The following is a 25,563-nucleotide window of genomic DNA, read 5'->3' as shown; positions in this document are numbered from 1 at the left end:
ATCGGAACGGAAGGCGGCAACAGAGCAAAATGTCAACGGCAGCCGGGATTCCCAGCCAGTGTCCCATGCCGGTACTTACCGGGCCCTAAGATCTGTACCAGTCTGCATTCTGACGAGAGCAGGCGCGTTCAGCTTAGGATGGCCGTCGACAGCTTCACACCTTGTATACTGTGGATTTAAGCATCAATAAATTATTTTCGGAATCGGAGCGGAAGGCAGCAATAGAGCAAAATGTCAACGGCAACCGGGATTCCCAGCCAGTCTCCCATGCCAGTACTTACCGGGCCCTAAGCTAGGTAGCAGTCTGCGATCTGACGAAAGCAGGCGCGTTCAGCTTAGGATGGCCATTGACAGCTTCATGATTTTTATACTGTGCATTTAAGCATCAATAAATCATTTTCGGAATCGTAGAGGAAGGCGGCAACAGAGCAAAATGTCAACTGCACCCGGGATTCCCAGCCAGTCTCCCATGCCGGTACTTACTGGGCCCTAAGCTGGGTAGCAGTCTGCGATCTGACGAGAGAAGGCGCGTTCAGCTTAGGATGGCCGTTGACATCTTCACGCCTTGTATATTGTGAATTTAAGCATCAATAAATATTTTTATTAATCGGAGAGGAAGGCGGCAACAGAGCAAAATGTCAATGGCACCTTGGATTGCCAGCCAGTCTCCCATGCCGGTAACTGCCGGGCAGTAGTCTGCGATCTGAGGAGAGCAGGCACGTTCAGGCTTAGGATGGCCGTTGACAGCTTCACACCCTGTGTATTGTGGATTTAAGCATCAATAAATCCTTTTCCGAATCGGAGCGGAAGGCGGCAACAGATTAAAATGTCAACTGCACCTGGGATTCACAGCCAGTCTCCCATGCTGGTACTTACCAGGCCCTAAGCTGGGTAGCAGTCTGCGATCTGACGAGAGCAGGCGCGTTCAGCTTAGGATGGCCGTTGACAGCTTCACACTTTGTATACTGTGGATTTAAGCATCAATAAATAATTTTCGGAATCGGAGCAGAAACAGAGCAAAATGGCAACTGCACCCGGGATTCCCAGCCAGTCTCCCATGCCGGTACTTACTGGGCCCTAAGCTGGGTAGCAGTCTGCGATCTGACGAGAGCAGGCGCGTTCAGCTTAGGATGGCCGTTGACATCTTCACGCCTTGTATATTGTGAATTTAAGCATCAATAAATATTTTTATTAATCGGAGAGGAAGGCGGCAACAGAGCAAAATGTCAATGGCACCTTGGATTGCCAGCCAGTCTCCCATGCCGGTAACTGCCGGGCAGTGGTCTGCGATCTGAGGAGAGCAGGCACGTTCAGGCTTAGGATGGCCGTTGACAGCTTCACACCCTGTGTATTGTGGATTTAAGCATCAATAAATCCTTTTCCGAATCGGAGCGGAAGGCGGCAACAGATTAAATTGTCAACTGCACCTGGGATTCCCAGCCAGTCTCCCATGCTGGTACTTACCAGGCCCTAAGCTGGGTAGCAGTCTGACGAGAGCAGGCGCGTTAAGCTTAGGATGGCCGTCGACAGCTTCACACCTTGTATACTGTGGATTTAAGCATCAATAAATTATTTTCGGAATCGGAGCGGAAGGCAGCAATAGAGCAAAATGTCAACGGCAACCGGGATTCCCAGCCAGTCTCCCATGCCAGTACCTACCGGGCCCTAAGCTAGAGCAGTCTGCGATCTGACGAGAGCAGGCGCGTTCAGCTTAGGATGGCCATAGACAGCTTCATGCTTTTTATACTGTGCATTTAAGCATCAATAAATCCTTTTCGGAATCGAAACGGAAGGCGGCAACAGAGCATAATGTCAACTGCACCCGGGATTCCCAGCCAGTCTCCCATGCCGGTAATTACTGGGCCCTAAGCTGGGTAGCAGTCTGCGATCTGACAAGAGCAGGCGCGTTCAGCTTAGGATGGCCGTTGACATCTTCACGCCTTGTATATTGTGGATTTAAGTATCAATAAATATTTTTATTAATCGGAGAGGAAGGCGGCAACAGAGCAAAATGTCAATGGCACCTTGAATTGCCAGCCAGTCTCCCATGCTGGTAACTGCCGGGCAGCAGTCTGCGATCTGAGGAGAGCAGGCATGTTCAGGCTTAGGATGGCCGTTGACAGCTTCACACCCTGTGTATTGTGGATTTAAGCATCAATAAATAATTTTCGGAATCGGAGCAGAAACAGAGCAAAATTTCAACTGCACCCGGGATTCCCAGCCAGTCTCCCATGCTGGTACTTACCAGGCCCTAAGCTGGGTATCAGTCTGCGATCTGACGAGAACAGGCGCATTCAGCTTAGGATGGCCGTAGACATCTTCACACCCTGTATACTGTGCATTTAAGCATCAATAAATCCTTTTCGGAATCGGAACGGAAGGCGGCAACAGAGCAAAATGTCAACGGCAGCCGGGATTCCCAGCCAGTGTCCCATGCCGGTACTTACCGGGCCCTAAGATCTGTACCAGTCTGCATTCTGACGAGAGCAGGCGCGTTAAGCTTAGGATGGCCGTCGACAGCTTCACACCTAGTATACTGTGGATTTAAGCATCAATAAATTATTTTCGGAATCGGAGCGGAAGGCAGCAATAGAGCAAAATGTCAACGGCAACCGGGATTCCCAGGCAGTCTCCCATGCCAGTACTTACCGGGCCCTAAGCTAGGTAGCAGTCTGCGATCTGACGAAAGCAGGCGCGTTCAGCTTAGGATGGCCATTGACAGCTTCATGATTTTTATACTGTGCATTTAAGCATCAATAAATCATTTTCGAAATCGGAACGGAAGGCGGCAACAGAGCAAAATGTCAACTGCACCCGGGATTCCCAGCCAGTCTCCCATGCCGGTACTTACTGGGCCCTAAGCTGGGTAGCAGTCTGCGATCTGACGAGAGAAGGCGCGTTCAGCTTAGGATGGCCGTTGACATCTTCACGCCTTGTATATTGTGAATTTAAGCATCAATAAATATTTTTATTAATCGGAGAGGAAGGCGGCAACAGAGCAAAATGTCAATGGCACCTTGGATTGCCAGCCAGTCTCCCATGCCGGTAACTGCCGGGCAGTAGTCTGCGATCTGAGGAGAGCAGGCACGTTCAGGCTTAGGATGGCCGTTGACAGCTTCACACCCTGTGTATTGTGGATTTAAGCATCAATAAATCCTTTTCCGAATCGGAGCGGAAGGCGGCAACAGATTAAAATGTCAACTGCACCTGGGATTCCCAGCCAGTCTCCCATGCTGGTACTTACCAGGCCCTAAGCTGGGTAGCAGTCTGCGATCTGACGAGAGCAGGCGCGGTCAGCTTAGGATGGCCGTTGACAGCTTCACACTTTGTATACTGTGGATTTAAGCATCAATAAATAATTTTCGGAATCGGAGCAGAAACAGAGCAAAATGGCAACTGCACCCGGGAATCCCAGGCAGTCTCCCATGCCGGTACTTACCAGGCCCTAAGCTGGGTATCAGTCTGCGATCTGACGAGAGCAGGCGCGTTCAGCTTAGGATGGCCGTTGACAGCTTCACACCCTGTGTATTGTGGATTTAAGCATCAATAAATCCTTTTCGGAATCGGAACGGAAGGCGGCAACAGAGCATAATGTCAACTGCACCCGGGATTCCCAGCCAGTCTCCCATGCCGGTACTTACTGGGCCCTAAGCTGGGTAGCAGTCTGCGATCTGACGAGAGCAGGCGCGTTCAGCTTAGGATGGCCGTTGACATCTTCACGCCTTGTATATTGTGGATTTAAGCATCAATAAATATTTTTATTAATCGGAGAGGAAGGCGGCAACAGAGCAAAATGTCAATGGCACCTTGGATTGCCAGCCAGTCTCCCATGCCGGTAACTGCCGGACAGCAGTCTGCGATCTGAGGAGAGCAGGCACGTTCAGGCTTAGGATGGCCGTTGACAGCTTCACACCCTGTATATTGTTGATTTAAGCATCAATAAATCCTTTTCCGAATCGGAGCGGAAGGCGGCAACAGATTAAAATGTCAACTGCACCCGGGATTCCCAGCCAGTCACCCATGCTGGTACTTACCAGGCCCTAAGCTGGGTAGCAGTCTGCGATCTGACGAGAGCAGGCGCGTTCAGCTTAGGATGGCCGTTGACATCTTCACGCCTTGTATATTGTGAATTTAAGCATCAATAAATATTTTTATTAATCGGAGAGGAAGGCGGCAACAGAGCAAAATGTCAATGGCACCTTGGATTGCCAGCCAGTCTCCCATGCCGGTAACTGCCGGGCAGTAGTCTGTGATCTGAGGAGAGCAGGCACGTTCAGGCTTAGGATGGCCGTTGACAGCTTCACACCCTGTATATTGTGGATTTAAGCATCAATAAATTCTTTTCCGAATCGGAGCGGAAGGCGGCAACAGATTAAAATGTCAACTGCACCCGGGATTCCCAGCCAGTCACCCATGCTGGTACTTACCAGGCCCAAAGCTGGGTGGCAGTCTGCGATCTGACGAGAACAGGCGCATTCAGCTTAGGATGGCCATAGACATCTTCACACCCTGTATACTGTGGATTTAAGCATCAATAAAACCTTTTCGGAATCGGAGCGGAAGGCGGCAACAGAGCAAAATGTCAACGACACCTGGGATTCCCAGCCAGTCTCCCATGCTGGTACTTACCGGGCCCTAAGCTGGGTAGCAGTCTGCGATCTGACGAGAGCAGGCGCGTTCAGCTTAGGATGGCCGTCGACAGCTTCTCGCCCTTTAAACTGTGCATTTAGGCATCAATAAATCCTTTTCGGAATCGGAACGGAAGGCGGCAACAGAGCAAAATGTCAACGGCAGCCGGGATTCCCAGCCAGTGTCCCATGCCGGTACTTACCGGGCCCTAAGATCTGTACCAGTCTGCGATCTGACGAGAGCAGGCGCGTTAAGCTTAGGATGGCCGTCGACAGCTTCACACCTTGTATACTGTGGATTTAAGCATCAATAAATTATTTTCGGAATCGGAGCGGAAGGCAGCAATAGAGCAAAATGTCAACGGCACCCGGGATTCCCAGCCAGGCTCCCATGCCAGTACTTACCGGGCCCTAAGCTGGGTAGCAGTCTGCGATCTGACGAGAGCAGGCGCATTCAGCTTAGGATGGCCATTGACAGCTTCATGCTTTTTATACTGTGCATTTAAGCATCAATAAAGCCTTTTCGGAATCGTAGAGGAAGGCGGCAACAGAGCAAAATGTCAATAGCACCTTGGATTGCCAGCCAGTCTCCCATGCCCGTACTTGCCGGGCAGCAGTCTGCGATCTGACAAGAACAGACACATTCAGCTTAGGATAGCCGTAGACGGCTTCACACCCTGTATACTGTGGATTTAAGCATCAATAAATCCTTTTCGGAATCGGAGCGGAAGGCGGCTACAGAGCAAAATGTCAACAACACCTGGGACTCCCAGCCAGTCTCCCATGCTGGTACTTACCAGGCCCTAAGCTGGGTATCAGTCTGCGATCTGACGAGAGCAGGCGCGTTCAGCTTAGGATGGCCGTTGACAGCTTCACACCCTGTATACTGTGCATTTAAGCATCAATAAATCCTTTTCGGAATCGGAACGGATGGCGGCAACAGAGCAAAATGTCAACGGCAGCCGGGATTCCCAGCCAGTGTCCCATGCCGGTACTTACCGGGCCCTAAGATCTGTACCAGTCTGCATTCTGACGAGAGCAGGCGCGTTAAGCTTAGGATGGCCGTCGACAGCTTCACACCTAGTATACTGTGGATTTAAGCATCAATAAATTATTTTCGGAATCGGAGCGGAAGGCAGCAATAGAGCAAAATGTCAACGGCAACCGGGATTCCCAGCCAGTCTCCCATGCCAGTACTTACCGGGCCCTAAGCTAGGTAGCAGTCTGCGATCAGACGAAAGCAGGCGCGTTCAGCTTAGGATGGCCATTGACAGCTTCATGATTTTTATACTGTGCATTTAAGCATTAATAAATCATTTTCGGAATCGGAACGGAAGGCGGCAACAGAGCAAAATGTCAACTGCACCCGGGATTCCCAGCCAGTCTCCCATGCCAGTACTTACTGGGCCCTAAGCTGGGTAGCAGTCTGCGATCTGACGAGAGAAGGCGCGTTCAGCTTAGGATGGCCGTTGACATCTTCACGCCTTGTATATTGTGAATTTAAGCATCAATAAATATTTTTATTAATCGGAGAGGAAGGCGGCAACAGAGCAAAATGTCAATGGCACCTTGGATTGCCAGCCAGTCTCCCATGCCGGTAACTGCCGGGCAGTAGTCTGCGATCTGAGGAGAGCAGGCACGTTCAGGCTTAGGATGGCCGTTGACAGCTTCACACCCTGTGTATTGTGGATTTAAGCATCAATAAATCCTTTTCCGAATCGGAGCGGAAGGCGGCAACAGATTAAAATGTCAACTGCACCTGGGATTCCCAGCCAGTCTCCCATGCTGGTACTTACCAGGCCCTAAGCTGGGTAGCAGTCTGCGATCTGACGAGAGCAGGAGCGTTCAGCTTAGGATGGCCGTTGACAGCTTCACACTTTGTATACTGTGGATTTAAGCATCAATAAATAATTTTCGGAATCGGAGCAGAAACAGAGCAAAATGGCAACTGCACCCGGGATTCCCAGCCAGTCTCCCATGCCGGTACTTACTGGGCCCTAAGCTGGGTAGCAGTCTGCGATCTGACGAGAGCAGGCGCGTTCAGCTTAGGATGGCCGTTGACATCTTCACGCCTTGTATATTGTGAATTTAATCATCAATAAATATTTTTATTAATCGGAGAGGAAGGCGGCAACAGAGCAAAATGTCAATGGCACCTTGGATTGCCAGCCAGTCTCCCATGCCGGTAACTGCCGGGCAGTGGTCTGCGATCTGAGGAGAGCAGGCACGTTCAGGCTTAGGATGGCCGTTGACAGCTTCACACCCTGTGTATTGTGGATTTAAGCATCAATAAATCCTTTTCCGAATCGGAGCGGAAGGCGGCAACAGATTAAATTGTCAACTGCACCTGGGATTCCCAGCCAGTCTCCCATGCTGGTACTTACCAGGCCCTAAGCTGGGTAGCAGTCTGCTATCTGACGAGAGCAGGCGCGTTAAGCTTAGGATGGCCGTCGACAGCTTCACACCTTGTATACTGTGGATTTAAGCATCAATAAATAATTTTCGGAATCGGAGCGGAAGGCAGCAATAGAGCAAAATGTCAACGGCAACCGGGATTCCCAGCCAGTCTCCCATGCCAGTACCTACCGGGCCCTAAGCTAGAGCAGTCTGCGATCTGACGAGAGCAGGCGCGTTCAGCTTAGGATGGCCATTGACAGCTTCATGCTTTTTATACTGTGCATTTAAGCATCAATAAATCCTTTTCGGAATCGAAGCGGAAGGCGGCAACAGATTAAAATGTCAACTGCACCCGGGATTCCCAGCCAGTCTCCCATGCTGGTACTTACTGTGCCCTTAGCTGGGTAGCAGTCTGCGATCTGACAAGAGCAGGCGCGTTCAGCTTAGGATGGCCGTTGACATCTTCACGCCTTGTATATTGTGGATTTAAGCATCAATAAATATTTTTATTAATCGGAGAGGAAGGCGGCAACAGAGCAAAATGTCAATGGCACTTTGAATTGCCAGCCAGTCTCCCATGCTGGTAACTGCCGGGCAGCAGTCTGCGATCTGAGGAGAGCAGGCATGTTCAGGCTTAGGATGGCCGTTGACAGCTTCACACCCTGTGTATTGTGGATTTAAGCATCAATAAATAATTTTCGGAATCGGAGCAGAAACAGAGCAAAATGTCAACTGCACCCGGGATTCCCAGCCAGTCTCCCATGCTCTTACATACCAGGCCCGAAGCTGGGTAGCAGTCTGCGATCTGACGAGAACAGGAGCATTCAGCTTAGGATGGCCGTAGACATCTTCACACCCTGTATACTGTGGATTTAAGCATCAATAAATCCTTTTCGGAATCGGAGCGTAAGGCGGCAACAGAGCAAAATGTCAACTGCACCCGGGATTCCCAGCCAGTCTCCCATGCCAGTACTTACCGGGCTCTAAGCTGGGTAGCAGTCTGCGATCTGACGAGAGCAGGCGCGTTCAGCTTAGGATGGCCATTGACAGCTTCATGCTTTTTATACTGTGCATTTAAGCATCAATAAATCCTTTTCGGAATCAGAGAGGAAGGCGGCAACAGAGCAAAATGTCAATAGCACCTTGGATTGTCAGCCAGTCTCCCATGCCTGTACTTGCCGGGCAGCAGTCTGCGATCTGACAAGAACAGGCACATTCAGCTTAGGATAGCCGTAGACGGCTTCACAACCTGTATACTGTGGATTTAAGCATCAATAAATCCTTTTCGGAATCGGAGCGGAAGGCGGCTACAGAGCAAAATGTCAACAACACCTGGGATTCCCAGCCAGTCTCCCATGCTGGTACTTACCGGGCCCTAAGCTGGGTAGCAGTCTGCGTTCTGACAAGAGCAAGCGCGTTCAGCTTAGGATGGCCGTTGACAGCTTCACGCCCTTTATACTGTGCATTTAAGCATCAATAAATCATTTTCCGAATCAGAGCGGAAGGCAGCAACAGATTAAAATGTCAACTGCACCCGGGATTCCCAGCCAGTCTCCCATGCTGGTACTTACCAGGCCCTAAGCTGGGTAACAGTCTGCAATCTGACGAGAGCAGGCGCGTCCAGCTTAGGATGGCCGTTGACAGCTTCACACTTTGTATACTGTGGATTTAAGCATCAATTAATATTTTTATTAATCGGAGAGGAAGGCGGCAACAGAGCAAAATGTCAATGGCACCTTGGATTGCCAGCCAGTCTCCCACGCCGGTATCTGCCGGGCAGCAGTCTGCGATCTGAGGAGAGCAGACACGTTCAGCTTAGGATGGCCGTTGACAGCTTCACACCCTGTATATTGTGGATTTAAGCATCAATAAATCCTTTTCCGAATCGGAGCGGAAGGCGGCAACAGATTAAAATGTCAACTGCACCCGGGATTCCAGCCAGTCTACCATGCTGGTACTTACCAGGCCCTAAGCTGGGTATCAGTCTGCGATCTGACGAGAGCAGGCGCGTTCAGCTTAGGATGGCCGTTGACAGCTTCACACCCTGTGTATTGTGGATTTAAGCATCAATAAATCCTTTTCGGAATCGGAACGGAAGGCGGCAACAGAGCATAATGTCAACTGCACCCGGGATTCCCAGCCAGTCTCCCATGCCGGTACTTACTGGGCCCTAAGCTGGGTAGCAGTCTGCGATCTGACGAGAGCAGGCGCGTTCAGCTTAGGATGGCCGTTGACATCTTCACGCCTTGTATATTGTGGATTTAAGCATCAATAAATATTTTTATTAATCGGAGAGGAAGGCGGCAACAGAGCAAAATGTCAATGGCACCTTGGATTGCCAGCCAGTCTCCCATGCCGGTAACTGCCGGACAGCAGTCTGCGATCTGAGGAGAGCAGGCACGTTCAGGCTTAGGATGGCCGTTGACAGCTTCACACCCTGTATATTGTTGATTTAAGCATCAATAAATCCTTTTCCGAATCGGAGCGGAAGGCGGCAACAGATTAAAATGTCAACTGCACCCGGGATTCCCAGCCAGTCACCCATGCTGGTACTTACCAGGCCCTAAGCTGGGTAGCAGTCTGCGATCTGACGAGAGCAGGCGTGTTCAGCTTAGGATGGCTGTTGACAGCTTCACACTTTGTATACTGTGGATTTAAGCATCAATAAATAATTTTCGGAATCGGAGCAAAATGTCAACTGCACCCGGGAATCCCAGCCAGTCTCCCATGCTGGTACTTACCAGGCCCGAAGCTGGGTGGCAGTCTGCGATCTGACGAGAACAGGCGCATTCAGCTTAGGATGGCCATAGACATCTTCACACCCTGTATACTGTGGATTTAAGCATCAATAAAACCTTTTCGGAATCGGAGCGGAAGGCGGCAACAGAGCAAAAAGTCAACGACACCTGGGATTCCCAGCCAGTCTCCCATGCTGGTACTTACCGGGCCCTAAGCTGGGTAGCAGTCTGCGATCTGACGAGAGCAGGCGCGTTCAGCTTAGTATGGCCGTCAACGGCAAAATGTCAACGGCAGCCGGGATTCCCAGCCAGTGTCCCATGCCGGTACTTACCGGGCCCTAAGATCTGTACCAGTCTGCGATCTGACGAGAGCAGGCGCGTTAAGCTTAGGATGGCCGTCGACAGCTTCACACCTTGTATACTGTGGATTTAAGCATCAATAAATTATTTTCGGAATCGGAGCGGAAGGCAGCAATAGAGCAAAATGTCAACGGCACCTGGGATTCCCAGCCAGTCTCCCATGCCAGTACTTACCGGGCCCTAAGCTGGGTAGCAGTCTGCGATCTGACGAGAGCAGGCGCATTCAGCTTAGGATGGCCATTGACAGCTTCATGCTTTTTATACTGTGCATTTAAGCATCAATAAATCCTTTTCGGAATCGTAGAGGAAGGCGGCAACAGAGCAAAATGTCAATGGCACCTTGGATTGCCAGCCAGTCTCCCATGCCCGTACTTGCCGGGCAGCAGTCTGCGATCTGACAAGAACAGGCACATTCAGCTTAGGATAGCCGTAGACGGCTTCACACCCTGTATACTGTGGATTTAAGCATCAATAAATCCTTTTCGGAATCGGAGCGGAAGGCGGCTACAGAGCAAAATGTCAACAACACCTGGGACTCCCAGCCAGTCTCCCATGCTGGTACTTACCGGGCCCTAAGCTGGGTAGCAGTCTGCGATCTGAAGAGAGCAGACGCGTTCAGCTTAGGATGGCAGTTGACAGCTTCACGCCCTTTATATTGTGGATTTAAGCATCAATAAATAATTTTCCGAATCGAAGCGGAAGGCGGCAACAGATTAAAATGTCAACTGCACCCTGGATTCCCAGCCAGTCTCCCATGCTGGTACTTACCAGGCCCTAAGCTGGGTATCAGTCTGCGATCTGACGAGAGCAGGCGCGTTCAGCTTAGGATGGCCGTTGACAGCTTCACACCCTGTATACTGTGCATTTAAGCATCAATAAATCCTTTTCGGAATCGGAACGGAAGGCGGCAACAGAGCAAAATGTCAACGGCAGCCGGGATTCCCAGCCAGTGTCCCATGCCGGTACTTACCGGGCCCTAAGATCTGTACCAGTCTGCATTCTGACGAGAGCAGGCGCGTTCAGCTTAGGATGGCCGTCGACAGCTTCACACCTTGTATACTGTGGATTTAAGCATCAATAAATTATTTTCGGAATCGGAGCGGAAGGCAGCAATAGAGCAAAATGTCAACGGCAACCGGGATTCCCAGCCAGTCTCCCATGCCAGTACTTACCGGGCCCTAAGCTAGGTAGCAGTCTGCGATCTGACGAAAGCAGGCGCGTTCAGCTTAGGATGGCCATTGACAGCTTCATGATTTTTATACTGTGCATTTAAGCATCAATAAATCATTTTCGGAATCGTAGAGGAAGGCGGCAACAGAGCAAAATGTCAACTGCACCCGGGATTCCCAGCCAGTCTCCCATGCCGGTACTTACTGGGCCCTAAGCTGGGTAGCAGTCTGCGATCTGACGAGAGAAGGCGCGTTCAGCTTAGGATGGCCGTTGACATCTTCACGCCTTGTATATTGTGAATTTAAGCATCAATAAATATTTTTATTAATCGGAGAGGAAGGCGGCAACAGAGCAAAATGTCAATGGCACCTTGGATTGCCAGCCAGTCTCCCATGCCGGTAACTGCCGGGCAGTAGTCTGCGATCTGAGGAGAGCAGGCACGTTCAGGCTTAGGATGGCCGTTGACAGCTTCACACCCTGTGTATTGTGGATTTAAGCATCAATAAATCCTTTTCCGAATCGGAGCGGAAGGCGGCAACAGATTAAAATGTCAACTGCACCTGGGATTCACAGCCAGTCTCCCATGCTGGTACTTACCAGGCCCTAAGCTGGGTAGCAGTCTGCGATCTGACGAGAGCAGGCGCGTTCAGCTTAGGATGGCCGTTGACAGCTTCACACTTTGTATACTGTGGATTTAAGCATCAATAAATAATTTTCGGAATCGGAGCAGAAACAGAGCAAAATGGCAACTGCACCCGGGATTCCCAGCCAGTCTCCCATGCCGGTACTTACTGGGCCCTAAGCTGGGTAGCAGTCTGCGATCTGACGAGAGCAGGCGCGTTCAGCTTAGGATGGCCGTTGACATCTTCACGCCTTGTATATTGTGAATTTAAGCATCAATAAATATTTTTATTAATCGGAGAGGAAGGCGGCAACAGAGCAAAATGTCAATGGCACCTTGGATTGCCAGCCAGTCTCCCATGCCGGTAACTGCCGGGTAGTGGTCTGCGATCTGAGGAGAGCAGGCACGTTCAGGCTTAGGATGGCCGTTGACAGCTTCACACCCTGTGTATTGTGGATTTAAGCATCAATAAATCCTTTTCCGAATCGGAGCGGAAGGCGGCAACAGATTAAATTGTCAACTGCACCTGGGATTCCCAGCCAGTCTCCCATGCTGGTACTTACCAGGCCCTAAGCTGGGTAGCAGTCTGACGAGAGCAGGCGCGTTAAGCTTAGGATGGCCGTCGACAGCTTCACACCTTGTATACTGTGGATTTAAGCATCAATAAATTATTTTCGGAATCGGAGCGGAAGGCAGCAATAGAGCAAAATGTCAACGGCAACCGGGATTCCCAGCAAGTCTCCCATGCCAGTACCTACCGGGCCCTAAGCTAGAGCAGTCTGCGATCTGACGAGAGCAGGCGCGTTCAGCTTAGGATGGCCATTGACAGCTTCATGCTTTTTATACTGTGCATTTAAGCATCAATAAATCCTTTTCGGAATCGGAGCGGAAGGCGGCAACAGATTAAAATGTCAACTGCACCCGGGATTGCCAGCCAGTCTCCCATGCCGGTACTTACTGTGCCCTTAGCTGGGTAGCAGTCTGCGATCTGACAAGAGCAGGCGCGTTCAGCTTAGGATGGCCATTGACAGCTTCATGCTTTTTATACTGTGCATTTAAGCATCAATAAATCCTTTTCGGAATCGAAACGGAAGGCGGCAACAGAGCATAATGTCAACTGCACCCGGGATTCCCAGCCAGTCTCCCATGCCGGTAATTACTGGGCCCTAAGCTGGGTAGCAGTCTGCGATCTGACAAGAGCAGGCGCGTTCAGCTTAGGATGGCCGTTGACATCTTCACGCCTTGTATATTGTGGATTTAAGTATCAATAAATATTTTTATTAATCGGAGAGGAAGGCGGCAACAGAGCAAAATGTCAATGGCACCTTGAATTGCCAGCCAGTCTCCCATGCTGGTAACTGCCGGGCAGCAGTCTGCGATCTGAGGAGAGCAGGCATGTTCAGGCTTAGGATGGCCGTTGACAGCTTCACACCCTGTGTATTGTGGATTTAAGCATCAATAAATAATTTTCGGAATCGGAGCAGAAACAGAGCAAAATTTCAACTGCACCCGGGATTCCCAGCCAGTCTCCCATGCTGGTACTTACCAGGCCCTAAGCTGGGTATCAGTCTGCGATCTGACGAGAACAGGCGCATTCAGCTTAGGATGGCCGTAGACATCTTCACACCCTGTATACTGTGCATTTAAGCATCAATAAATCCTTTTCGGAATCGGAACGGAAGGCGGCAACAGAGCAAAATGTCAACGGCAGCCGGGATTCCCAGCCAGTGTCCCATGCCGGTACTTACCGGGCCCTAAGATCTGTACCAGTCTGCATTCTGACGAGAGCAGGCGCGTTAAGCTTAGGATGGCCGTCGACAGCTTCACACCTAGTATACTGTGGATTTAAGCATCAATAAATTATTTTCGGAATCGGAGCGGAAGGCAGCAATAGAGCAAAATGTCAACGGCAACCGGGATTCCCAGCCAGTCTCCCATGCCAGTACTTACCGGGCCCTAAGCTAGGTAGCAGTCTGCGATCTGACGAAAGCAGGCGCGTTCAGCTTAGGATGGCCATTGACAGCTTCATGATTTTTATACTGTGCATTTAAGCATCAATAAATCATTTTCGAAATCGGAACGGAAGGCGGCAACAGAGCAAAATGTCAACTGCACCCGGGATTCCCAGCCAGTCTCCCATGCCGGTAACTGCCGGGCAGTAGTCTGCGATCTGAGGAGAGCAGGCACGTTCAGGCTTAGGATGGCCGTTGACAGCTTCACACCCTGTGTATTGTGGATTTAAGCATCAATAAATCCTTTTCCGAATCGGAGCGGAAGGCGGCAACAGATTAAAATGTCAACTGCACCTGGGATTCCCAGCCAGTCTCCCATGCTGGTACTTACCAGGCCCTAAGCTGGGTAGCAGTCTGCGATCTGACGAGAGCAGGCGCGGTCAGCTTAGGATGGCCGTTGACAGCTTCACACTTTGTATACTGTGGATTTAAGCATCAATAAATAATTTTCGGAATCGGAGCAGAAACAGAGCAGAATGGCAACTGCACCCGGGAATCCCAGGCAGTCTCCCATGCCGGTACTTACTGGGCCCTAAGCTGGGTAGCAGTCTGCGATCTGACGAGAGCAGGCGCGTTCAGCTTAGGATGGCCGTTGACATCTTCACGCCTTGTATATTGTGAATTTAATCATCAATAAATATTTTTATTAATCGGAGAGGAAGGCGGCAACAGAGCAAAATGTCAATGGCACCTTGGATTGCCAGCCAGTCTCCCATGCCGGTAACTGCCGGGCAGTGGTCTGCGATCTGAGGAGAGCAGGCACGTTCAGGCTTAGGATTGCCGTTGACAGCTTCACACCCTGTGTATTGTGGATTTAAGCATCAATAAATCCTTTTCCGAATCGGAGCGGAAGGCGGCAACAGATTAAATTGTCAACTGCACCTGGGATTCCCAGCCAGTCTCCCATGCTGGTACTTACCAGGCCCTAAGCTGGGTAGCAGTCTGCTATCTGACGAGAGCAGGCGCGTTAAGCTTAGGATGGCCGTCGACAGCTTCACACCTTGTATACTGTGGATTTAAGCATCAATAAATAATTTTCGGAATCGGAGCGGAAGGCAGCAATAGAGCAATAGAGCAAAATGTCAACGGCAACCGGGATTCCCAGCCAGTCTCCCATGCCAGTACCTACCGGGCCCTAAGCTAGAGCAGTCTGCGATCTGACGAGAGCAGGCGCGTTCAGCTTAGGATGGCCATTGACAGCTTCATGCTTTTTATACTGTGCATTTAAGCATCAATAAATCCTTTTCGGAATCGGAGCGGAAGGCGGCAACAGATTAAAATGTCAATTGCACCCGGGATTCCCAGCCAGTCTCCCATGCTGGTACTTACTGTGCCCTTAGCTGGGTAGCAGTCTGCGATCTGACAAGAGCAGGCGCGTTCAGCTTAGGATGGCCGTTGACATCTTCACGCCTTGTATATTGTGGATTTAAGCATCAATAAATATTTTTATTAATCGGAGAGGAAGGCGGCAACAGAGCAAAATGTCAATGGCACTTTGAATTGCCAGCCAGTCTCCCATGCTGGTAACTGCCGGGCAGCAGTCTGCGATCTGAGGAGAGCAGGCATGTTCATGCTTAGGATGGCCGTTGACAGCTTCACACCCTGCGTATTGTGGATTTAAGCATCAATAAATAATTTTCGGAATCGGAGCAGAAACAGAGCAAAATGTCAACTGCACCCGGGATTCCCAGCCAGTCTCCCATGCTGGTACATACCAGGCCCGAAGCTGGGTAGCAGTCTGCGATCTGACGAGAACAGGCGCATTCAGCTTAGGATGGCCGTAGACATCTTCACACCCTGTATACTGTGGATTTAAGCATCAATAAATCCTTTTCGGAATCGGAGCGTAAGGCGGCAACAGAGCAAAATGTCAACTGCACCCGGGATTCCCAGCCAGTCTCCCATGCCAGTACTTACCGGGCTCTAAGCTGGGTAGCAGTCTGCGATCTGACGAGAGCAGGCGCGTTCAGCTTAAGATGGCCATTGACAGCTTCATGCTTTTTATACTGTGCATTTAAGCATCAATAAATCCTTTTCGGAATCAGAGAGGAAGGCGGCAACAGAGCAAAATGTCAATAGCACCTTGGATTGCCAGCCAGTCTCCCATGCCCGTACTTGCCGGGCAGCAGTCTGCGATCTGACAAGAACAGGCACATTCAGCTTAGGATAGCCGTAGACGGCTTCACAACCTGTATACTGTGGATTTAAGCATCAATAAATCCTTTTCGGAATCGGAGCGGAAGGCGGCTACAGAGCAAAATGTCAACAACACCTGGGATTCCCAGCCAGTCTCCCATGCTGGTACTTACCGGGCCCTAAGCTGGGTAGCAGTCTGCGTTCTGACGAGAGCAAGCGCGTTCAGCTTAGGATGGCCGTTGACAGCTTCACGCCCTTTATACTGTGCATTTAAGCATCAATAAATCCTTTTCCGAATCAGAGCGGAAGGCGGCAACAGATTAAAATGTCAACTGCACCCGGGATTCCCAGCCAGTCTCCCATGCTGGTACTTACCAGGCCCTAAGCTGGGTAACAGTCTGCAATCTGACGAGAGCAGGCGCGTCCAGCTTAGGATGGCCGTTGACAGCTTCACACTTTGTATACTGTGGATTTAAGCATCAATTAAAATTTTTATTAATCGGAGAGGAAGGCGGCAACAGAGCAAAATGTCAATGGCACCTTGGATTGCCAGCCAGTCTCCCACGTTCAGCTTAGGATGGCCGTTGACAGCTTCACACCCTGTGTATTGTGGATTTAAGCATCAATAAATCCTTTTCGGAATCGGAACGAAAGGCGGCAACAGAGCATAATGTCAACTGCACCCGGGATTCCCAGCCAGTCTCCCATGCCGGTACTTACTGGGCCCTAAGCTGGGTAGCAGTCTGCGATCTGACGAGAGCAGGCGCGTTCAGCTTAGGATGGCCGTTGACATCTTCACGCCTTGTATATTGTGGATTTAAGCATCAATAAATATTTTTATTAATCGGAGAGGAAGGCGGCAACAGAGCAAAATGTCAATGGCACCTTGGATTGCCAGCCAGTCTCCCATGCCGGTAACTGCCGGACAGCAGTCTGCGATCTGAGGAGAGCAGGCACGTTCAGGCTTAGGATGGCCGTTGACAGCTTCACACCCTGTATATTGTTGATTTAAGCATCAATAAATCCTTTTCCGAATCGGAGCGGAAGGCGGCAACAGATTAAAATGTCAACTGCACCCGGGATTCCCAGCCAGTCACCCATGCTGGTACTTACCAGGCCCTAAGCTGGGTAGCAGTCTGCGATCTGACGAGAGCAGGCGTGTTCAGCTTAGGATGGCTGTTGACAGCTTCACACTTTGTATACTGTGGATTTAAGCATCAATAAATAATTTTCGGAATCGGAGCAAAATGTCAACTGCACCCGGGAATCCCAGCCAGTCTCCCATGCTGGTACTTACCAGGCCCGAAGCTGGGTGGCAGTCTGCGATCTGACGAGAACAGGCGCATTCAGCTTAGGATGGCCATAGACATCTTCACACCCTGTATACTGTGGATTTAAGCATCAATAAAACCTTTTCGGAATCGGAACGGAAGGCGGCAACAGAGCAAAATGTCAACGACACCTGGGATTCCCAGCCAGTCTCCCATGCTGGTACTTACCGGGCCCTAAGCTGGGTAGCAGTCTGCGATCTGACGAGAGCAGGCGCGTTCAGCTTAGGATGGCCGTCGACAGCTTCTCGCCCTTTAAACTGTGCATTTAGGCATCAATAAATCCTTTTCGGAATCGGAACGGAAGGCGGCAACAGAGCAAAATGTCAACGGCAGCCGGGATTCCCAGCCAGTGTCCCATGCCGGTACTTACCGGGCCCTAAGATCTGTACCAGTCTGCGATCTGACGAGAGCAGGCGCGTTAAGCTTAGGATGGCCGTCGACAGCTTCACACCTTGTATACTGTGGATTTAAGCATCAATAAATTATTTTCGGAATCGGAGCGGAAGGCAGCAATAGAGCAAAATGTCAACGGCACCCGGGATTCCCAGCCAGTCTCCCATGCCAGTACTTACCGGGCCCTAAGCTGGGTAGCAGTCTGCGATCTGACGAGAGCAGGCGCATTCAGCTTAGGATGGCCATTGACAGCTTCATGCTTTTTATACTGTGCATTTAAGCATCAATAAATCCTTTTCGGAATCGTAGAGGAAGGCGGCAACAGAGCAAAATGTCAATGGCACCTTGGATTGCCAGCCAGTCTCCAATGCCCGTACTTGCCGGGCAGCAGTCTGCGATCTGACAAGAACAGGCACATTCAGCTTAGGATAGCCGTAGACGGCTTCACACCCTGTATACTGTGGATTTAAGCATCAATAAATCCTTTTCGGAATCGGAGCGGAAGGCGGCAACAGAGTAAAATGTCAATGGCACCTTGGATTGCCAGCCAGTCTCCCATGCCGGTAACTGCCGGGCAGTAGTCTGCGATCTGAGGAGAGCAGGCACGTTCAGGCTTAGGATGGCCGTTGACAGCTTCACACCCTGTGTATTGTGGATTTAAGCATCAATAAATCCTTTTCCGAATCGGAGCGGAAGGCGGCAACAGATTAAAATGTCAACTGCACCTGGGATTCCCAGCCAGTCTCCCATGCTGGTACTTACCAGGCCCTAAGCTGGGTAGCAGTCTGCGATCTGACGAGAGCAGGCGCGTTCAGCTTAGGATGGCCGTTGACAGCTTCACACTTTGTATACTGTGGATTTAAGCATCAATAAATAATTTTCGGAATCGGAGCAGAAACAGAGCAAAATGGCAACTGCACCCGGGATTCCCAGCCAGTCTCCCATGCCGGTACTTACTGGGCCCTAAGCTGGGTAGCAGTCTGCGATCTGACGAGAGCAGGCGCGTTCAGCTTAGGATGGCCGTTGACATCTTCACGCCTTGTATATTGTGAATTTAAGCATCAATAAATATTTTTATTAATCGGAGAGGAAGGCGGCAACAGAGCAAAATGTCAATGGCACCTTGGATTGCCAGCCAGTCTCCCATGCCGGTAACTGCCGGGCAGTGGTCTGCGATCTGAGGAGAGCAGGCACGTTCAGGCTTAGGATGGCCGTTGACAGCTTCACACCCTGTGTATTGTGGATTTAAGCATCAATAAATCCTTTTCCGAATCGGAGCGGAAGGCGGCAACAGATTAAATTGTCAACTGCACCTGGGATTCCCAGCCAGTCTCCCATGCTGGTACTTACCAGGCCCTAAGCTGGGTAGCAGTCTGCGATCTGACGAGAGCAGGCGCGTTAAGCTTAGGATGGCCGTCGACAGCTTCACACCTTGTATACTGTGGATTTAAGCATCAATAAATTATTTTCGGAATCGGAGCGGAAGGCAGCAATAGAGCAAAATGTCAACGGCAACCGGGATTCCCAGCCAGTCTCCCATGCCAGTACCTACCGGGCCCTAAGCTAGAGCAGTCTGCGATCTGACGAGAGCAGGCGCGTTCAGGCTTAGGATGGCCATTGACAGCTTCATGCTTTTTATACTGTGCATTTAAGCATCAATAAATCCTTTTCGGAATCGGAGCGGAAGGCGGCAACAGATTAAAATGTCAACTGCACCCGGGATTCCCAGCCAGTCTCCCATGCTGGTACTTACTGTGCCCTTAGCTGGGTAGCAGTCTGCGATCTGACAAGAGCAGGCGCGTTCAGCTTAGGATGGCCATTGACAGCTTCATGCTTTTTATACTGTGCATTTAAGCATCAATAAATCCTTTTCGGAATCGGAACGGAAGGCGGCAACAGAGCATAATGTCAACTGCACCCGGGATTCCCAGCCAGTCTCCCATGCCGGTAATTACTGGGCCCTAAGCTGGGTAGCAGTCTGCGATCTGACAAGAGCAGGCGCGTTCAGCTTAGGATGGCCGTTGACATCTTCACGCCTTGTATATTGTGGATTTAAGCATCAATAAATATTTTTATTAATCGGAGAGGAAGGCAGCAACAGAGCAAAATGTCAATGGCACCTTGAATTGCCAGCCAGTCTCCCATGCTGGTAACTGCCGGGCAGCAGTCTGCGATCTGAGGAGAGCAGGCATGTTCAGGCTTAGGATGGCCGTTGACAGCTTCACACCCTGTGTATTGTGGATTTAAGCATCAATAAATAATTTTCGGAATCGGAGCAGAAACAGAGCAAATTGTCAACTGCACCCGGGATTCCCAGCCAGTCTCCCATGCTGGTACTTACCAGGCCCGAAGCTGGGTAGCAGTCTGCGATCTGACGAGAACAGGCGCATTCAGCTTAGGATGGCCGTAGACATCTTCACACCCTGTATACTGTGGATTTAAGCATCAATAAATCCTTTTCGGAATCGGAGCGTAAGGCGGCAACAGAGCAAAATGTCAACTGCACCCGGGATTCCCAGCCAGTCTCCCACGCCAGTACTTACCGGGCTCTAAGCTGGGTAGCAGTCTGCGATCTGACGAGAGCAGGCGCGTTCAGCTTAGGATGGCCATTGACAGCTTCATGCTTTTTATACTGTGCATTTAAGCATCAATAAATCCTTTTCGGAATCAGAGAGGAAGGCGGCAACAGAGCAAAATGCCAATAGCACCTTGGATTGCCAGCCAGTCTCCCATGCCCGTACTTGCCGGGCAGCAGTCTGCGATCTGACAAGAACAGGCACATTCAGCTTAGGATAGCCGTAGACTGCTTCACAACCTGTATACTGTGGATTTAAGCATCAATAAATCCTTTTCGGAATCGGAGCGGAAGGCGGCTACAGAGCAAAATGTCAACAACACCTGGGATTCCCAGCCAGTCTCCCATGCTGATACTTACCGGGCCCTAAGCTGGGTAGCAGTCTGCGTTCTGACGAGAGCAAGCGCGTTCAGCTTAGGATGGCCGTTGACAGCTTCACGACCTTTATACTGTGCATTTAAGCATCAATAAATCCTTTTCCGAATCAGAGCGGAAGGCGGCAACAGATTAAAATGTCAACTGCACCCGGGATTCCCAGCCAGTCTCCCATGCTGGTACTTACCAGGCCCTAAGCTGGGTAACAGTCTGCAATCTGACGAGAGCAGGCGCGTCCAGCTTAGGATGGCCGTTGACAGCTTCACACTTTGTATACTGTGGATTTAAGCATCAATTAATATTTTTATTAATCGGAGAGGAAGGCGGCAACAGAGCAAAATGTCAATGGCACCTTGGATTGCCAGCCAGTCTCCCACGCCGGTATCTGCCGGGCAGCAGTCTGCGATCTGAGGAGAGCAGACACGTTCAGCTTAGGATGGCCGTTGACAGCTTCACACCCTGTATATTGTGGATTTAAGCATCAATAAATCCTTCTCCGAATCGGAGCGGAAGGCGGCAACAGATTAAAATGTCAACTGCACCCGGGATTCCAGCCAGTCTACCATGCTGGTACTTACCAGGCCCTAAGCTGGGTATCAGTCTGCGATCTGACGAGAGCAGGCGCGTTCAGCTTAGGATGGCCGTTGACAGCTTCACACCCTGTATTCTGTGCATTTAAGCATCAATAAATCCTTTTCGGAATCGGAACGGAAGGCGGCAACAGAGCATAATGTCAACTGCACCCGGGATTCCCAGCCAGTCTCCCATGCCGGTACTTACTGGGCCCTAAGCTGGGTAGCAGTCTGCGATCTGACGAGAGCAGGCGCGTTCAGCTTAGGATGGCCGTTGACATCTTCATGCCTTGTATATTGTGAATTTAAGCATCAATAAATATTTTTATTAATCGGAGAGGAAGGCGGCAACAGAGCAAAATGTCAATGGCACCTTGGATTGCCAGCCAGTCTCCCATGCCGGTAACTGCCAGGCAGTAGTCTGCGATCTGAGGAGAGCAGGCACGTTCAGGCTTAGGATGGCCGTTGACAGCTTCACACCCTGTGTATTGTGGATTTAAGCATCAATAAATCCTTTTCGGAATCGGAACGGAAGGCGGCAGCAGAGCAAAATGTCAACTGCACCCGGGATTCCCAGCCAGTCTCCCATGCCGGTACTTACTGGGCCCTAAGCTGGGTAGCAGTCTGCGATCTGACGAGAACAGGCGCGTTCAGCTTAGGATGGCCGTTGACATCTTCACGCCTTGTATATTGTGAATTTAAGCATCAATAAATATTTTTATTAATCGGAGAGGAAGGCGGCAACAGAGCAAAATGTCAATGGCACCTTGGATTGCCAGCCAGTCTCCCATGCCGGTAACTGCCGGGCAGTAGTCTGCGATCTGAGGAGAGCAGGCACGTTCAGGCTTAGGATGGCCGTTGACAGCTTCACACCCTGTATATTGTTGATTTAAGCATCAATAAATCCTTTTCCGAATCGGAGCGGAAGGCGGCAACAGATTAAAATGTCAACTGCACCCGGGATTCCCAGCCAGTCACCCATGCTGGTACTTACCAGGCCCTATGCTGGGTAGCAGTCTGCGATCTGACAAGAGCAGGCGTGTTCAGCTTAGGATGGCCGTTGACAGCTTCACACTTTGTATACTGTGGATTTAAGCATCAATAAATAATTTTCGGAATCGGAGCAAAATATCAACTGCACCCGGGAATCCCAGCCAGTCTCCCATGCTGGTACTTACCAGGCCCGAAGCTGGGTGGCTGTCTGCGATCTGACGAGAACACGCGCATTCAGCTTAGGATGGCCATAGACATCTTCACACCCTGTATACTGTGGATTTAAGCATCAATAAAACCTTTTCGGAATCGGAGCGGAAGGCGGCAACAGAGCAAAATGTCAACGACACCTGGGATTCCCAGCCAGTCTCCCATGCTGGTACTTACCGGGCCCTAAGCTGGGTAGCAGTCTGCGATCTGACGAGAGCAGGCGCGTTCAGCTTAGGATGGCCGTCGGCAGCTTCTCGCCCTTTAAACTGTGCATTTAGGCATCAATAAATCCTTTTCGGAATCGGAACGGAAGGCGGCAACAGAGCAAAATGTCAACGGCAGCCGGGATTCCCAGCCAGTGTCCCATGCCGGTACTTACCGGGCCCTAAGATCTGTACCAGTCTGCGATCTGACGAGAGCAGGCGCGTTAAGCTTAGGATGGCCGTCGACAGCTTCACACCTTGTATACTGTGGATTTAAGCATCAATAAATTATTTTCGGAATCGGAGCGGAAGGCAGCAATAGAGCAAAATGTCAACGGCACCCGGGATTCCCAGCCAGTCTCCCATGCCATTACTTACCGGGCCCTAAGCTGGGTAGCAGTCTGCGATCTGACGAGAGCAGGCGCATTCAGCTTAGGATGGCCATTGACAGCTTCATGCTTTTTATACTGTGCATTTAAGCATCAATAAATCCTTTTCGGAATCGTAGAGGAAGGCGGCAACAGAGCAAAATGTCAATAGCACCTTGGATTGCCAGCCAGTCTCCCATGCCCGTACTTGCCGGGCAGCAGTCTGCGATCTGACAAGAACAGGCACATTCAGCTTAGGATAGCCGTAGACGGCTTCACACCCTGTATACTGTGGATTTAAGCATCAATAAATCCTTTTCGGAATCGGAGCGGAAGGCGGCTACAGAGCAAAATGTCAACAACACCTGGGACTCCCAGCCAGTCTCCCATGCTGGTACTTACCGGGCCCTAAGCTGGGTAGCAGTCTGCGATCTGAAGAGAGCAGATGCGTTTAGCTTAGGATGGCAGTTGACAGCTTCATGCCCTTTATATTGTGGATTTAAGCATCAATAAATAATTTTCCGAATCGAAGCGGAAGGCGGCAACAGATTAAAATGTCAACTGCACCCTGGATTCCCAGCCAGTCTCCCATGCTGGTACTTACCAGGCCCTAAGCTGGGTATCAGTCTGCGATCTGACGAGAGCAGGCGCGTTCAGCTTAGGATGGCCGTTGACAGCTTCACACCCTGTATACTGTGCATTTAAGCATCAATAAATCCTTTTCGGAATCGGAACGGAAGGCGGCAACATAGCAAAATGTCAACGGCAGCCGGGATTCCCAGCCAGTGTCCCATGCCGGTACTTACCGGGCCCTAAGATCTGTACCAGTCTGCATTCTGACGAGAGCAGGCGCATTATGCTTAGGATGGCCGTCGACAGCTTCACACCTTGTATACTGTGGATTTAAGCATCAATAAATTATTTTCGGAATCGGAGCGGAAGGCAGCAATAGAGCAAAATGTCAACGGCAACCGGGATTTCCAGCCAGTCTCCCATGCCAGTACTTACCGGGCCCTAAGCTAGGTAGCAGTCTGCGATCTGACGAAAGCAGGCGCGTTCAGCTTAGGATGGCCATTGACAGCTTCATGTTTTTTATACTGTGCATTTAAGCATCAATAAATCATTTTCGGAATCGGAACGGAAGGCGGCAACAGAGCAAAATGTCAACTGCACCCGGGATTCCCAGCCAGTCTCCCATGCCGGTACTTACTGGGCCCTAAGCTGGGTAGAAGTCTGCGATCTGACGAGAGAAGGCGCGTTCAGCTTAGGATGGCCGTTGACATCTTCACGCCTTGTATATTGTGAATTTAAGCATCAATAAATATTTTTATTAATCGGAGAGGAAGGCGGCAACAGAGCAAAATGTCAATGGCACCTTGGATTGCCAGCCAGTCTCCCATGCCGGTAACTGCCGGGCAGTAGTCTGCGATCTGAGGAGAGCAGGCACGTTCAGGCTTAGGATGGCCGTTGACAGCTTCACACCCTGTGTATTGTGGATTTAAGCATCAATAAATCCTTTTCCGAATCGGAGCGGAAGGCGGCAACAGATTAAAATGTCAACTGCACCTGGGATTCCCAGCCAGTCTCCCATGCTGATACTTACCAGGCCCTAAGCTGGGTAGCAGTCTGCGATCTGACAAGAGCAGGCGCGTTCAGCTTAGGATGGCCGTTGACAGCTTCACACTTTGTATACTGTGGATTTAAGCATCAATAAACAATTTTCGGAATCGGAGCAGAAACAGAGCAAAATGGCAACTGCACCCAGGATTCCCAGCCAGTCTCCCATGCTGGTACTTACCAGGCCCGAAGCTGGGTAGCAGTCTGCGATTTGACGAGAACAGGCGCATTCAGCTTAGGATGGCCATAGACATCTTCACACCCTGTATACTGTGGATTTAAGCATCAATAAATCCTTTTCGGAATCGGAGCGTAAGGCGGCAACAGAGCAAAATGTCAACGACACCTGGGATTCCCAGCCAGTCTCCCATGCTGGTACTTACTAGGCCCTAAGCTGGGTATCAGTCTGCGATCTGACGAGAGCAGGCGCGTTCAGCTTAGGATGGCCGTTGACAGCTTCACGCCCTTTATATTGTGGATTTAACCATCAATAAATAATTTTCCGAATCGAAGCGGAAGGCGGCAACAGATTAAAATGTCAACTGCACCCGGGATTCCCAGCCAGTCTCCCATGCTGGTACTTACCAGGCCCTAAGCTGGGTAGCAGTCTGCGATCTGACGAGAGCAGGCGCGTTCAGCTTAGGATGGCCGTTGATAGCTTCACACTTTGTATACTGTGCATTTAAGCATCAATAAATCCTTTTCGGAATCGGAACGGAAGGCGGCAACAGAGCAACATGTCAACGACACCTGGGATTCCCAGCCAGTCTCCCATGCTGGTACTTACCGGGCCCTAAGCTGGGTAGCAGTCTGCGAGCTGACGAGAGCAGGCGCGTTCAGCTTAGGATGGCCGTTGACAGCTT

The 25,563-nt window shown here is 50.5% G+C and overlaps 16 pseudogenes; all 16 read right to left on the bottom strand.

The window, feature by feature from the left end:
* Window positions 1–3,195: 3,195 nt before the first annotated feature.
* Window positions 3,196–3,315, bottom strand: LOC130352943 (5S ribosomal RNA; annotated as a pseudogene).
* A 670-nt stretch (window positions 3,316–3,985) lies between these two features.
* On the bottom strand, window positions 3,986–4,105 carry LOC130331268 (5S ribosomal RNA; annotated as a pseudogene).
* A 475-nt stretch (window positions 4,106–4,580) lies between these two features.
* On the bottom strand, window positions 4,581–4,700 carry LOC130324597 (5S ribosomal RNA; annotated as a pseudogene).
* A 284-nt stretch (window positions 4,701–4,984) lies between these two features.
* On the bottom strand, window positions 4,985–5,104 carry LOC130341834 (5S ribosomal RNA; annotated as a pseudogene).
* Window positions 5,105–5,376: 272 nt separating this feature from the next.
* LOC130352539 (5S ribosomal RNA) lies at window positions 5,377–5,496 on the bottom strand (annotated as a pseudogene).
* An 879-nt stretch (window positions 5,497–6,375) lies between these two features.
* LOC130330939 (5S ribosomal RNA) lies at window positions 6,376–6,495 on the bottom strand (annotated as a pseudogene).
* A 3,038-nt stretch (window positions 6,496–9,533) lies between these two features.
* Window positions 9,534–9,653, bottom strand: LOC130352059 (5S ribosomal RNA; annotated as a pseudogene).
* Window positions 9,654–9,919: 266 nt separating this feature from the next.
* Window positions 9,920–10,039, bottom strand: LOC130333663 (5S ribosomal RNA; annotated as a pseudogene).
* A 209-nt stretch (window positions 10,040–10,248) lies between these two features.
* Window positions 10,249–10,368, bottom strand: LOC130325232 (5S ribosomal RNA; annotated as a pseudogene).
* Window positions 10,369–14,209: 3,841 nt separating this feature from the next.
* LOC130352942 (5S ribosomal RNA) lies at window positions 14,210–14,329 on the bottom strand (annotated as a pseudogene).
* A 1,858-nt stretch (window positions 14,330–16,187) lies between these two features.
* Window positions 16,188–16,307, bottom strand: LOC130325683 (5S ribosomal RNA; annotated as a pseudogene).
* Window positions 16,308–17,127: 820 nt separating this feature from the next.
* Window positions 17,128–17,247, bottom strand: LOC130352058 (5S ribosomal RNA; annotated as a pseudogene).
* A 266-nt stretch (window positions 17,248–17,513) lies between these two features.
* LOC130324586 (5S ribosomal RNA) lies at window positions 17,514–17,633 on the bottom strand (annotated as a pseudogene).
* Window positions 17,634–17,917: 284 nt separating this feature from the next.
* LOC130353092 (5S ribosomal RNA) lies at window positions 17,918–18,037 on the bottom strand (annotated as a pseudogene).
* Window positions 18,038–18,500: 463 nt separating this feature from the next.
* Window positions 18,501–18,620, bottom strand: LOC130329746 (5S ribosomal RNA; annotated as a pseudogene).
* A 6,818-nt stretch (window positions 18,621–25,438) lies between these two features.
* Window positions 25,439–25,558, bottom strand: LOC130352684 (5S ribosomal RNA; annotated as a pseudogene).
* Between the last annotated feature and the right edge of the window lie 5 nt (window positions 25,559–25,563).

Source organism: Hyla sarda, chromosome 1 (assembly GCF_029499605.1).
Source record: "Hyla sarda isolate aHylSar1 chromosome 1, aHylSar1.hap1, whole genome shotgun sequence".
In the NCBI taxonomy this organism is placed as follows: Eukaryota; Metazoa; Chordata; class Amphibia; order Anura; family Hylidae; genus Hyla; species Hyla sarda.
The sequence above is the reverse complement of the archived record's forward strand: the minus strand, read 5'-3'. Positions and strand labels throughout refer to the sequence as shown.